At 50.8% G+C, this 14,292-nt stretch overlaps 1 pseudogene; it reads right to left on the reverse strand.

The window, feature by feature from the left end:
- The window catches only part of LOC121845234, an 82,562-nt pseudogene that overhangs the window by 43,752 nt on the left and 24,518 nt on the right, over nucleotides 1-14,292 (reverse strand).

Genomic DNA, 14,292 nt, shown 5'->3' on the forward strand with positions numbered 1-14,292 from the left:
ATGACTACCTCATCTCTGTACCCCAACACATACAATGACTACCTCATCTCTGTACCCCAACACATACAATGACTACCTCATCTCTGTAGCCCACACATACAATGACTACCTCATCTCTGTACCCCAACACATACAATGACTACCTCATCTCTGTACCCCACACATACAATGACTACCTCATCTCTGTAGCCCACACATACAATGACTACCTCATCTCTGTAGCCCACACACATACAATGACTACAATGACTACCTCATCTCTGTAGCCCACACATACAATGACTCAACCATACATGCCTCCTGTTAGCAATGTCAACACATAAAATGACTACCTCCTCTGTAGCCCACACATACAATGTCTACCTCATCTCTGTACAAATACCTTACAAATATTCAAACATGCCTCCTGTTTGCAACAAGGCACTAAAGTTAAAACCTCCAGGAGGGTCTCTCTCCAGGAACAGGGTAGGAGTTAAAACCTCCAGGAGGGTCTCTCTCCAGGAACAGGGTAGGAGTTAAAACCTCCAGGAGGGTCTCTCTCCAGGAACAGGGTAGGAGTTAAAACCTCCAGGAGGGTCTCTCTCCAGGAACAGGGTAGGAGTTAAAACCTCCAGGAGGGTATCTGCCTACCTGACACTCTGTCCCCTCCAGGTTCCTGGTAACAGTAGCGTGTTTGGGGCGGTGCAGCATAGTGCAGACTTCCTGTCCCAGCTTCAGGGCAGCTGCTCTCACCAGACGAGGAGACTTCCTCCCAATCCAGATAAACACATCAGACAGACAGTCCAGGATGTACACTCCTTTAGTGTCCAGCAGGGTCTGGAGCTAGAGACACAGACAGACGGAGACTGATTATAACAGAACAGGTTACACAGTTTAACTACACCATAGTTACCCCATAGTTACACCATAGTTACCCCATAGTTACACCATAGTTACCCCATAGTTACACCATAGTTACACCATAGTTACCCCATAGTTACCCCATAGTTACCCCATAGTTACACCATAGTTACACCATAGTTACCAGTCGTAGTTCCGGCAGTTTGTCCAGTTTGACCTTCTCTTTGTGTTCCACTGACAGCTTGTAGTTGATTTGAGGGAGCTATCCCAGGTATCCCAGACCCAGACCCACCTAAACAACAACAACATTAGCCCAGACCCACCTAAACAACATCATCCCAGACCCACCTAAACAACATCATCCCAGACCCACCTAAACAACAACAACATTAGCCCAGACCCACCTAGACAACATCATTAGCCCAGACCCACCTAAACAACAACATCATTCCCAGACCCACCTAAACAACAACAACATTAGCCCAGACCCACCTAAACAACATCATCCCAGACCCACCTAAACAACATTAGCCCAGACCCACCTAACCCAGACCCACCTAAACAACAACAACATTAGCCCAGACCCACCTAGACAACATCATCCCAGACCCACCTAAACAACAACATTAGCCCAGACCCACCTAAACAACAACAACATTAGCCCAGACCCACCTAAACAACATCATCCCAGACCCACCTAAACAACAACAACAACATTAGCCCAGACCCACCTAAACAACAACAACATTAGCCCAGACCCACCTAAACAACATCATCCCAGACCCACCTAAACAACAACAACATTAACCCAGACCCACCTAGACACTAAACAACATTATCCCAGACCCACCTAAACAACAACAACATTAGCCCAGACCCACCTAAACAACAACAACATTAACCCAGACCCACCTAAACAACATCATCCCAGACCCACCTAAACAACAACAACATTAGCCCAGACCCACCTAAACAACATCATCCCAGACCCACCTAAACAACAACATTAGCCCAGACCCACCTAGACATTAGCCCAGACCCACCAACAACATCATCATCCCAGACCCAACAACATTAAACAACTAACAACATTAACCCAGACCCACCTAGACAACAACAACATAAACAACATCATCCCAGACCGCCCCAGACCCAGACCCACCTAAACAACATCAACCCAGACCCACCTAAACAACAACAACATTAACCCAGACCCACCTAAACAACATCATCCCAGACCCACCTAAACAACATTAGCCCAGACCCACCTAAACAACAACATTAGCCCAGACCCACCTAGACAACAACATTAGCCCAGACCCACCTAGACCCACCTAAACAACAACATTAGACCCCCAGACCCACCTAAACAACAACATTAGACCCACTAAACAACATTAACCCAGACCCACCTAGACAACAACATGAGCCCAGACCCACCTAGACAACATCATCCCAGACCCACCTAAACAACATTAGCCCAGACCCACCTAAACAACAACATTAGCCCAGACCCACCCAGACCCACGACAACATCAGCCCAGACCCACCTAGACAACAACATTAGCCCAGACCCACCTAAACAACAACATTAGCCCAGACCCACCTAGACAACACCATTAGCCCAGACCCACCTAAACAACACAACATTAGCCCAGACCCACCTAAACAACAACATTAGCCCAGACCCACCTAAACAACAACATTAGCCCAGACCCACCTAAACAACAACAACATTAGCCCAGACCCACCTAGACAACACCATTAGCCCAGACCCACCTAGACAACACCATTAGCCCAGACCCACCTAAACACAACATTAGCCCAGACCCACCTAGACAACAACATTAGCCCAGACCCACCTAGACAACAACATTAGCCCAGACCCACCTAGACAACACCATTAGCCCAGACCCACCTAGACAACACAACATTAGCCCAGACCCACCTAAACAACACCATTAGCCCAGACCCACCTAAACAACAACATTAGCCCAGACCCACCTAGACGACAACCATTAGCCCAGACCCACCTAGACCCACAACACCATTAGCCCAGACCCACCTAGACAACACCATTAGCCCAGACCCACCTAGACGACAACATTAGCCCAGACCCACCTAGACAACACCATTAGCCCAGACCCACCTAGACAACACCATTAGCCCAGACCCACCTAGACGACACCATTAGCCCAGACCCACCTAGACAACAACATTAGCCCAGACCCACCTAGACAACACCATTAGCCCAGACCCACCTAGACGACAACATTAGCCCAGACCCACCTAGACCAGACCCACCCAGACTAAACAACATTAGCCCAGACCCAGACCCACCTAGACAACAACATTAGCCCAGACCCAGACCCATCCCTAGACCCACCTAACAACAACATTAGCCCAGACCCAGACCCACCTAAACAACATTAGCCCAGACCCAGACCCACCTAGACAACATTAGCCCAGACCCAGACCCACCTAAACAACAACATTAGCCCAGACCCAGACCCACCTAAACAACAACATTAGCCCAGACCCACCTAGACAACAACATTAGCCCAGACCCACCTAGACAACATTAGCCCAGACCCACCTAGACAACATTAGCCCAGACCCACCTAGACAACATTAGCCCAGACCCACCTAGACAACATTAGCCCAGACCCACCTAAACAACAACATTAGACCCAGACCCACCTACAACAACATTAGCCCAGACCCAGACCCACCTAAACAACAACATTAGCCCAGACCCACCTAGACAACATTAGCCCAGACCCACCTAGACAACATTAGCCCAGACCCACCTACAACAACATTAGACCCAGACCCACCTAGACAACATTAGCCCAGACCCAGACCCACCTAGACAACATTAGCCCAGACCCACATTAGACAACATTAGCCCAGACCCACCTAGACAACATTAGCCCAGACAACATTAGCCCAGACCCACCTAGACAACATTAGCCCAGACCCACCTAGACAAACATTAGCCCAGACCCACCTAGACAACATTAGCCCAGACCCACCAGACCCACCCAGAACAACAACATTAGCCCAGACCCAGACCCACCTAAACAACATTAGCCCAGACCAGACCCACCTAAACAACATAGCCAGACCCATTAGACCCAGACCCACCTAAACAACATTAGCCCAGACCCAGACCCACCTAAACAACATTAGCCCAGACCCAGACCCAGCTAAACAACAACATTAGCCCAGACCCAGCTAGACAACAACATTAGCCCAGACCCAGCTAGACAACAACATTAGCCCAGACCCAGCTAGACAACAACATTAGCCCAGACCCAGCAACAACATTAGCCCAGACCCAGCTAGACAACAACATTAGCCCAGACCCACCTAGACAACAACATTAGCCCAGACCCACCTAGACAACAACATTAGCCCAGACCCAGCTAGACAACAACATTAGATGCCCAGACACAGACCCAGCTAACAACATTAGTCAGTCATCCCAGACCCACCTAGACAACATTAGCCCAGACCCCTTGTATAGTTTGGGTCATATGGGTGTGAAATCATCAGACCCACGTGTCTGAGTAGAGGTCAGGGTCAGAGGGTACCTTGTATAGTTTGGGTCGTAGACAACAACATGAGGTGTAAAGTCATCAGGGACGTGTCTGATTAGAGGTCAGAGGTCAGGGGTACCTTGTATAGTTTGGGTCGTACGGGTGTGAAGTCATCAGGGACGTGTCTGATTAGAGGTCAGGGGTCAGAGGGTCCCTTGTATAGTTTGGGTCAGTACGGGTGAGAAGTCATCTGGAACGTGTCTGATTAGAGGTCAGGGGTCAGGAGTCAGAGGGTACCTTGTATAGTTTGGGTCGTACGGGTGTGAAGTCATCTGGAACGTGTCTGATTAGAGGTCAGGGGTCAGAGGTCAGAGGTCAGGGGTCAGAGGGTACCTTGTATAGTTTGGGTCGTACGGGTGTGAAGTCATCAGGGACGTGTCTGATTAGAGGTCAGGGGGTACCTTGTATAGTTTGGGTCGTACGGGTGTGAAGTCATCAGGGACGTGTCTGATTAGAGGTCAGAGGTCAGGGGGTACCTTGTATAGTTTGGGTCGTACGGGTGTGAAGTCATCAGGGACGTGTTTGCGTATCTCTTCAGGTTGTCCTCCCAGAACCTCCCAGAAGTTAGGAGGTTCCTGACTCTGCTGCAGGGTGGTGATCTCTGCCTTCCCCTTACGCTCGTTCTTATTGATCTTCTCTGCAAACAGCCTACACACACACCACACACACACCACACACACACACCACACACACACACACACAGAGTAGTGTTAGTGTGTGTTAGTCACCAGGCCTTAGTGGTACCAGCCAGAGTAGTGTTAGTGTGTGTTAGTCACCAGGCCTTAGTGGTACCAGCCAGAGTAGTGTTAGTGTGTGTTAGTCACCAGGCCTTAGTGGTACCAGCCAGAGTAGTGTTAGTTACCAGGCCTTAGTGGTACCAGCCAGAGTAGTGTTAGTCACCAGGCCTTAGTGGTACCAGCCAGAGTAGTGTTAGTGTGTGTTAGTCACCAGGCCTTAGTGGTACCAGCCAGAGTAGTGTTAGTTACCAGGCCTTAGTGGTACCAGCCAGAGTAGTGTTGGTGTGTGTTAGTCACCAGGCCTTAGTGGTACCAGCCAGAGTAGTGTTAGTCACCAGGCCTTAGTGGTACCAGCCAGAGTAGTGTTAGTCACCAGGCCTTAGTGGTACCAGCCAGAGTAGTGTTAGTGTGTGTTAGTCACCAGGCCTTAGTGGTACCGGCCAGAGTAGTGTTAGTCACCAGGCCTTAGTGGTACCAGCCAGAGTAGTGTTAGTGTGTGTTAGTCACCAGGCCTTAGTGGTACCAGCCAGAGTAGTGTTAGTGTGTGTGTTAGTCACCAGGCCTTAGTGGTACCGGCCAGAGTAGTGTTAGTGTGTGTTAGTCACCAGGCCTTAGTGGTACCGGCCAGAGTAGTGTTAGTCACCAGGCCTTAGTGGTACCAGCCAGAGTAGTGTTAGTGTGTGTTAGTCACCAGGCCTTAGTGGTACCAGCCAGAGTAGTGTTAGTTACCGGGCCTTAGTGGTACCAGCCAGAGTAGTGTTAGTGTGTGTTAGTCACCAGGCCTTAGTGGTACCGGCCAGAGTAGTGTTAGTGTGTGTTAGTCACCAGGCCTTAGTGGTACCAGCCAGAGTAGTGTTAGTGTGTGTTAGTTACCGGGCCTTAGTGGTACCAGCCAGAGTAGTGTTAGTGTGTGTTAGTCACCAGGCCTTAGTGGTACCGGCCAGAGTAGTGTTAGTTACCAGGCCTTAGTGGTACCAGCCAGAGTAGTGTTAGTGTGTGTTAGTCACCAGGCCTTAGTGGTACCAGCCAGAGTAGTGTTAGTGTGTGTTAGTCACCAGGCCTTAGTGGTACCAGCCAGAGTAGTGTTAGTGTGTGTTAGTTACCGGGCCTTAGTGGTACCGGCCAGAGTAGTGTTAGTGTGTGTTAGTCACCAGGCCTTAGTGGTACCAGCCAGAGTAGTGTTAGTGTGTGTTAGTTACCGGGCCTTAGTGGTACCGGCCAGAGTAGTGTTAGTCACCAGGCCTTAGTGGTACCGGCCAGAGTAGTGTTAGTCACCAGGCCTTAGTGGTACCAGCCAGAGTAGTGTTAGTGTGTGTTAGTTACCGGGCCTTAGTGGTACCAGCCAGAGTAGTGTTAGTGTGTGTTAGTCACCAGGCCTTAGTGGTACCGGCCAGAGTAGTGTTAGTGTGTGTTAGTCACCAGGCCTTAGTGGTACCAGCCAGAGTAGTGTTAGTGTGTGTTAGTTACCGGGCCTTAGTGGTACCAGCCAGAGTAGTGTTAGTGTGTGTTAGTTACCAGGCCTTAGTGGTACCAGCCAGAGTAGTGTTAGTGTGTGTTAGTTACCGGGCCTTAGTGGTACCGGCCAGAGTAGTGTTAGTCACCAGGCCTTAGTGGTACCGGCCAGAGTAGTGTTAGTCACCAGGCCTTAGTGGTACCAGCCAGAGTAGTGTTAGTGTGTGTTAGTTACCGGGCCTTAGTGGTACCAGCCAGAGTAGTGTTAGTGTGTGTTAGTCACCAGGCCTTAGTGGTACCGGCCAGAGTAGTGTTAGTGTGTGTTAGTCACCAGGCCTTAGTGGTACCAGCCAGAGTAGTGTTAGTGTGTGTTAGTTACCGGGCCTTAGTGGTACCAGCCAGAGTAGTGTTAGTGTGTGTTAGTTACCAGGCCTTAGTGGTACCAGCCAGAGTAGTGTTAGTGTGTGTTAGTCACCAGGCCTTAGTGGTACCAGCCAGAGTAGTGTTAGTCACCAGGCCTTAGTGGTACCAGCCAGAGTAGTGTTGGTGTGAATTAGTTACCGGGCCTTAGTGGTACCAGCCAGAGTAGTGTTGGTGTGAATTAGTTACCGGGCCTTAGTGGTACCAGCCAGAGTAGTGTTGGTGTGAATTAGTTACCGGGCCTTAGTGGTACCGGCCAGAGTAGTGATGGTATGTATGAATTACCGGGCCTTAGTGGTACCGGCCAGAGTAGCGTTGGCTCCTCTCCAGATGAGAATCTCCAGACCCGTATCCACCAGGAAGACAAACCTACAGGAACACAGAGCATTAGAACTACAGAACTACAGGAACACAGCATTAGAACTACAGAACTACAGGAACACAGAGCATTAGAACTACAGAAACACAGAGCATTAGAACTACAGGAACACAGAACATTAGAACTACAGGAACACAGAACATTAGAACTACAGGAACACAGAACATTAGACTACAGTAACACAGAACATTAGAACTATAGGAACCAAAAACAGACTGTCCATCTCCATGACAACAGAACTCACCGTGGGTCCAGGGACGAGGCCTTCAGAGGAACCGACTCCAGACGGATGTTCTTCTTCCCATAAACACGATACAACCTGGAACACACACACACACACACACACACACACACACACACACACACACACACACACACGCGCAGAGTTGGTACACCCCCACACAGTCCCCCTCCTTACCTGACAGTATAGTGTGTACCCCCCTCCTTACCTGACAGTATAGTGTACCACCCTCCTCCTTACCTGACAGTATAGTGTGTACCCCCTCCTCCTTACCTGACAGTATAGTGTACCCCCCTCCTCCTTACCTGACAGTATAGTGTACCCCCCTCCTCCTTACCTGACAGTATAGTGTACCCCCTCCTCCTTACCTGACAGTATAGTGTGTACCCCCCTCCTTACCTGACAGTATAGTGTACCCCCCTCCTTACCTGACAGTATAGTGTACCCCCTCCTCCTTACCTGACAGTATAGTGTACCCCCTCCTCCTTACCTGACAGTATAGTGTGTACCCCCTCCTTACCTGACAGTATAGTGTACCCCCTCCTTACCTGACAGTATAGTGTGTACCCCCTCCTCCTTACCTGACAGTATAGTGTGTACCCCCCTCCTTACCTGACAGTATAGTGTGTACCCCCCTCCTTACCTGACAGTATAGTGTGTACCCCCCTCCTTACCTGACAGTATAGTGTACACCCTCCTCCTTACCTGACAGTATAGTGTACACCCCCTCCTCCTTACCTGACAGTATAGTGTGTACCCCCGCCCTCCTTACCTGACAGTATAGTGTACACCCTCCTCCTTACCTGACAGTATAGTGTACACCCCCTCCTCCTTACCTGACAGTATAGTGTGTACCCCCCTCCTTACCTGACAGTATAGTGTACACCCTCCTCCTTACCTGACAGTATAGTGTACACCCCCTCCTCCTTACCTGACAGTATAGTGTGTACCCCCCTCCTCCTTACCTGACAGTATAGTGTGTACCCCCCTCCTCCTTACCTGACAGTATAGTGTGTACCCCCCTCCTTACCTGACAGGATATTGTGTACCCCCCTCCTCCTCACCTGACAGTATAGTGTGTACCCCCTCCTCCTCACCTGACAGTATAGTGTGTACCCCCTCCTCCTTACCTGACAGTATAGTGTGTACCCCCTCCTCCTTACCTGACAGTATAGTGTGTACCCCCCTCACCTGACAGTATAGTGTGTACCCCCCTCCTTACCTGACAGTATAGTGTGTACCCCCTCCTCCTTACCTGACAGTGTAGTGTATACCCCCCTCCTTACCTGATAGTATAGTGTACCCCCCTCCTTACCTGACAGTATAGTGTGTACCCCCTCCTCCTTACCTGACAGTATAGTGTGTACCCCCCTACCTGACAGTATAGTGTGTACCCCCCTCCTTACCTGACAGTATAGTGTACCCCCCTCCTTACCTGACAGTATAGTGTACCCCCCTCCTTACCTGACAGTATAGTGTGTACCCCCCTCCTCCTTACCTGACAGTATAGTGTGTACCCCCTCCTTACCTGACAGTATAGTGTGTACCCCCCTCCTTACCTGACAGTATAGTGTGTACCCCCCTCCTTACCTGACAGTATAGTGTGTACCCCCACTCCTTACCTGACAGTATAGTGTGTACCCCCACCCCCTCCTTACCTGACAGTATAGTGTGTACCCCCCCCTCCTTACCTGACAGTATAGTGTGTACCCCCCACCCCCTCCTTACCTGACAGTTTAGTGTGTACCCCCTCCTCCTTACCTGACAGTAGTGTGTACCCCCTCCTTACCCGACAGTATAGTGTACCCCCTCCCCTCCTTACCCGACAGTATAGTGTGTACCCCCTCCTCCTTACCCGACAGTATAGTGTGTACCCCCTCCTCCTTACCTGACAGTATAGTGTGTACCCCCCTCCTCCTTACCCGACAGTATAGTGTGTACCCCCTCCTCCTTACCCGACAGTATAGTGTGTACCCCCTCCTCCTTACCTGACAGTATAGTGTGTACCCCCTCCTCCTTACCTGACAGTATAGTGTGTACCCCCCTCCTTACCTGACAGTATAGTGTGTACCCCCTCCTCCTTACCTGACAGTATAGTGTGTACCCCCCTCCTTACCTGACAGTATAGTGTGTACCCCCTCCTTACCTGACAGTATAGTGTGTACCCCTCCTCCTTACCTGACAGTATAGTGTGTACCCCCCTCCTTACCTGACAGTATAGTGTGTACCCCCCTCCTTACCTGACAGTATAGTGTGTACCCCCTCCTCCTTACCTGACAGTATAGTGTACCCCCCTCCTTACCTGACAGTATAGTGTGTACCCCCTCCTTACCTGACAGTATAGTGTACCCCCCTCCTTACCTGACAGTATAGTGTGTACCCCCACCCCCTCATTACCTGACAGTATAGTATAGTGTGTACCCCCTCCTCCTTACCTGACAGTGTAGTGTATACCCCCCTCCTTACCTGACAGTATAGTGTACCCCCCTCCTTACCTGACAGTATAGTGTGTACCCCCTCCTCCTTACCTGACAGTAGTGTGTACCCCCCTCCTCCTTACCTGACAGTATAGTGTGTACCCCCTCCTCCTTACCTGACAGTATAGTGTGTACCCCCCCTCCTCCTTACCTGACAGCATAGTGTGTACCCCCCTCCTTATCTGACAGTATAGTGTGTACCCCCTCCCTCCTTACCTGACAGTATAGTGTGTACCCCCTCCTCCTTACCTGACAGTATAGTGTGTACCCCCTCCTCCTTACCTGACAGTAGTGTGCACCCCCTCCTTACCTGACAGTATAGTGTGTACCCCCTCCTCCTTACCTGACAGTATAGTGTGTACCCCCCTCCTTACCTGACAGTAGTGTGTACCCCCCTCCCCCTTACCTGACAGTAGTGTGTACCCCCTCCTTACCCGACAGTATAGTGTACCCCCTCCCCTCCTTACCCGACAGTATAGTGTGTACCCCCTCCTCCTTACCCGACAGTATAGTGTGTACCCCCTCCCCTCCTTACCCGACAGTATAGTGTGTACCCCCCTCCTCCTTACCTGACAGTATAGTGTGTACCCCCCCTCCTCCTTACCTGACAGTATAGTGTGTACCCCCTCCTCCTTACCTGACAGTATAGTGTGTACCCCCTCCTCCTTACCTGACAGTATAGTGTGTACCCCCCTCCTTACCTGACAGCATAGTGTGTACCCCTCCCTCCTTACCTGACAGTATAGTGTGTACCCCCTCCCTCCTTACCTGACAGTATAGTGTGTACCCCCCTCCTTACCTGACAGTATAGTGTGTACCCCCTCCTCCTTACCTGACAGTATAGTGTGTACCCCCCCCTCCTTACCTGACAGTAGTGTGTAACCCCCTCCTTACCTGACAGTAGTGTGTAACCCCCCTCCTTACCTGACAGTAGTGTGTAACCCCCTCCTTACCTGACAGTAGTGTGTAACCCCCTCCTTACCTGACAGTAGTGTACCCCCCTCCTTACCTGACAGTAGTGTGTACCCCCCTCCTTACCTGACAGTATAGTGTACCCCCCCCTCCTTACCCGACAGTATAGTGTACCCCCCTTACCCGACAGTAGAGTGTACCCCCCTCCTTACCCGACAGTATAGTGTGTACCCCCTCCTCCTTACCCGACAGTATAGTGTGTACCCCCTCCTCCTCCTTACCCGACAGTAGTGTGTACCCCTCCCTCCTTACCTGACAGTATAGTGTGTACCCCCCTCCTTACCTGACAGTATAGTGTGTACCCCCCTCCTCCTTACCTGACAGTATAGTGTGTACCCCCTCCTCCTTACCTGACAGTAGTGTGCACCCCCTCCTTACCTGACAGTATAGTGTGTACCCCCTCCTCCTTACCTGACAGTATAGTGTGTACCCCCCTCCTTACCTGACAGTATAGTGTGTACCCCCTCCCCTTACCTGACAGTAGTGTGTACCCCCCTCCTTACCCGACAGTATAGTGTACCCCCTCCCTCCTTACCTGACAGTATAGTGTGTACCCCCTCCTCCTTACCTGACAGTATAGTGTGTACCCCCTCCTTCTTACCTGACAGTAGTGTGTACCCCCCTCCTTACCTGACAGTATAGTGTGTACCCCCCCTCCTTACCTGACAGTATAGTGTGTACCCCTCCTCCTTACCTGACAGTATAGTGTGTACCCCTCCTCCTTACCTGACAGTATAGTGTGTACCCCCTCCTCCTTACCTGACAGTATAGTGTGTACCCCCCTCCTTACCTGACAGTATAGTGTGTACCCCCCTCCTTACCTGACAGTATAGTGTGTACCCCCTCCTTACCTGACAGTATAGTGTCTACCCCCTCCTTACCTGACAGTATAGTGTGTACCCCCTCCTTACCTGACAGTATAGTGTGTACCCCCCCTCCTTACCTGACAGTATAGTGTGTACCCCCTCCTTACCTGACAGTATAGTGTGTACCCCCCTCCTTACCTGACAGTATAGTGTGTACCCCCCCTCCTTACCTGACAGTATAGTGTGTACCCCCCCTCCTTACCTGACAGTATAGTGTGTACCCCCCTCCTTACCTGACAGTATAGTGTGTACCCCCCTCCTTACCTGACAGTATAGTGTGTACCCCCCTCCTTACCTGACAGTATAGTGTGTACCCTCTCCTTACCTGACAGTATAGTGTGTACCCCCCTCCTTACCTGACAGTATAGTGTGTACCCCCCTCCTTACCTGACAGTATAGTGTGTACCCCCCTCCTTACCTGACAGTATAGTGTGTACCCCCTCCTCCTTACCTGACAGTATAGTGTGTACCCCCTCCTCCTTACCTGACAGTATAGTGTGTACCCCTCCTCCTTACCTGACAGTATAGTGTGTACCCCCCTCCTCCTTACCTGACAGTAGTGTGCACCCCCTCCTTACCTGACAGTATAGTGTGTACCCCCTCCTCCTTACCTGACAGTATAGTGTGTACCCCCCCCTCCTTACCTGACAGTATAGTGTGTACCCCCTCCCCTTACCTGACAGTAGTGTGTACCCCCTCCTTACCCGACAGTATAGTGTACCCCCTCCCCTCCTTACCCGACAGTATAGTGTGTACCCCCCTCCTCCTTACCCGACAGTATAGTGTGTACCCCCTCCCCTCCTTACCCGACAGTATAGTGTGTACCCCCTCCTCCTTACCTGACAGTATAGTGTGTACCCCCTCCTCCTTACCTGACAGTATAGTGTGTACCCCCTCCTTACCTGACAGTATAGTGTGTACCCCCCTCCTTACCTGACAGTAGTGTGTAACCCCCTCCTTACCTGACAGTAGTGTGTAACCCCCTCCTTACCTGACAGTATAGTGTACCCCCCTCCTCCTTACCTGACAGTATAGTGTGTACCCCCTCCTTACCTGACAGTAGTGTGTAACCCCCCTCCTTACCTGACAGTAGTGTGTAACCCCCCTCCTTACCTGACAGTAGTGTGTAGCCCCCCTCCTTACCTGACAGTAGTGTGTAACCCCCCTCCTTACCTGACAGTATAGTGTGTACCCCTCCTCCCTTACCTGACAGTATAGTGTGTACCCCCCTCCTTACCTGACAGTATAGTGTGTACCCCCTCCTCCTTACCTGACAGTATAGTGTGTACCCCCCTCCTTCTTACCTGACAGTAGTGTGTACCCCCCTCCTTACCTGACAGTATAGTGTGTACCCCCCCCCCTCCTTACCTGACAGTATAGTGTGTACCCCTCCTCCTTACCTGACAGTATAGTGTGTACCCCTCCTCCTTACCTGACAGTATAGTGTGTACCCCTCCTCCTTACCTGACAGTATAGTGTGTACCCCCTCCTTACCTGACAGTATAGTGTGTACCCCCTCCTTACCTGACAGTATAGTGTGTACCCCCCTCCTTACCTGACAGTATAGTGTCTACCCCCCCTCCTTACCTGACAGTATAGTGTGTACCCCCCCTCCTTACCTGACAGTATAGTGTGTACCCCCTCCTTACCTGACAGTATAGTGTGTACCCCCCCCTCCTTACCTGACAGTATAGTGTGTACCCCCTCCTTACCTGACAGTATAGTGTGTACCCCCCTCCTTACCTGACAGTATAGTGTGTACCCCCCTCCTTACCTGACAGTATAGTGTGTACCCCCTCCTTACCTGACAGTATAGTGTGTACCCCCTCCTTACCTGACAGTATAGTGTGTACCCCCCTCCTTACCTGACAGTATAGTGTGTACCCCCCTCCTTACCTGACAGTATAGTGTGTACCCCCCTCCTTACCTGACAGTATAGTGTGTACCCCCCTCCTTACCTGACAGTATAGTGTGTACCCCCTCCTTACCTGACAGTATAGTGTGTACCCCCTCCTTACCTGACAGTATAGTGTGTACCCCCTCCTCCTTACCTGACAGTATAGTGTGTACCCCCTCCTCCTTACCTGACAGTATAGTGTGTACCCCCTCCTCCTTACCTGACAGTATAGTGTGTACCCCCTCCTCCTTACCTGACAGTATAGTGTGTACCCCTCCTCCTTACCTGACAGTATAGTGTGTACCCCCTCCTCCTTACCTGACAGTATAGTGTGTACCCCCTCCTCCTTACCTGACAGTAGTGTGTAACCCCCCTCCTTACCTGACAGTAGTGTGTAACCCCCTCCTTA

The sequence above is a fragment of the Oncorhynchus tshawytscha genome, unplaced genomic scaffold (assembly GCF_018296145.1).
Source record: "Oncorhynchus tshawytscha isolate Ot180627B unplaced genomic scaffold, Otsh_v2.0 Un_contig_612_pilon_pilon, whole genome shotgun sequence".
Lineage (NCBI taxonomy): Eukaryota > Metazoa > Chordata > Actinopteri > Salmoniformes > Salmonidae > Oncorhynchus > Oncorhynchus tshawytscha.